General features: G+C 39.5%; 1 non-coding gene across 1 annotated transcript; it reads left to right on the top strand.

Annotated features, from left to right (window-relative positions):
• Positions 1-349: 349 nt before the first annotated feature.
• TRNAL-CAA lies at positions 350-433 on the top strand. Its single transcript has one exon. It is a non-coding gene; the product is annotated as a tRNA-Leu (tRNA).
• The last annotated feature ends 265 nt before the right edge of the window (positions 434-698 follow it).

Genomic DNA, 698 nt, shown 5'->3' with positions numbered 1-698 from the left:
CAATCCACCCCCTTGGGGGCCAGCGTCTTCGCTGGCACACCACCTGATGACTAGCTCTGATACCATATCTCAAGCCCACCGTTAGCAAATATTGTCCACTTTTGTGCATTACATATCACCACCAGCCTCACGGTTTTAAAATGCTTCTACTAAGAAGATTTTTCCACATCCTTGAAAGAAATGCTTCTTCACCCTCTCCAATCGCTAGTAGATATATTCCATTTTGGCCTGTTATGCATCGTCGTCAGCCTCATAGTTTTAAAACGCGTCAATTAGTGAGAGGTTTCCACACCCTTATAAGGAATGATTCATTCCCCTACCCAACCAATGTGGGTTCTATTAATTGGTAGTCAGGATGGCCGAGTGGTCTAAGGCGCCAGACTCAAGTTCTGGTCCTCGTGAGAGGGTGTGGGTTCAAATCCCACTTCTTACACAATTCGAATTATTGGTAAGTCTAATGGGGGGTGATGTTTCTTGGTTTAAAATATCTTTATTTAGCATCAAATGATATGAACTTCTGAGATCTTTTACCTTTCGAATCTAATTACAGTAAATGGTGATGTGAACTATGTGCATCATTTTAGTATCGTCAATCAATACATCATCATACATCATATGTCATACATTATATTAAAGCATAAAGGACACATGCCCTTATTTATCTTACTTATGAACATTTCACATTTATAATGTAGTTT

This window comes from Cucurbita pepo, unplaced genomic scaffold (genome assembly GCF_002806865.2).
Source record: "Cucurbita pepo subsp. pepo cultivar mu-cu-16 unplaced genomic scaffold, ASM280686v2 Cp4.1_scaffold001669, whole genome shotgun sequence".
NCBI classification, from domain to species: domain Eukaryota; kingdom Viridiplantae; phylum Streptophyta; class Magnoliopsida; order Cucurbitales; family Cucurbitaceae; genus Cucurbita; species Cucurbita pepo.
Note: the sequence above shows the minus strand (reverse complement) of the source record. Positions and strands in the feature narration are given on the sequence as shown.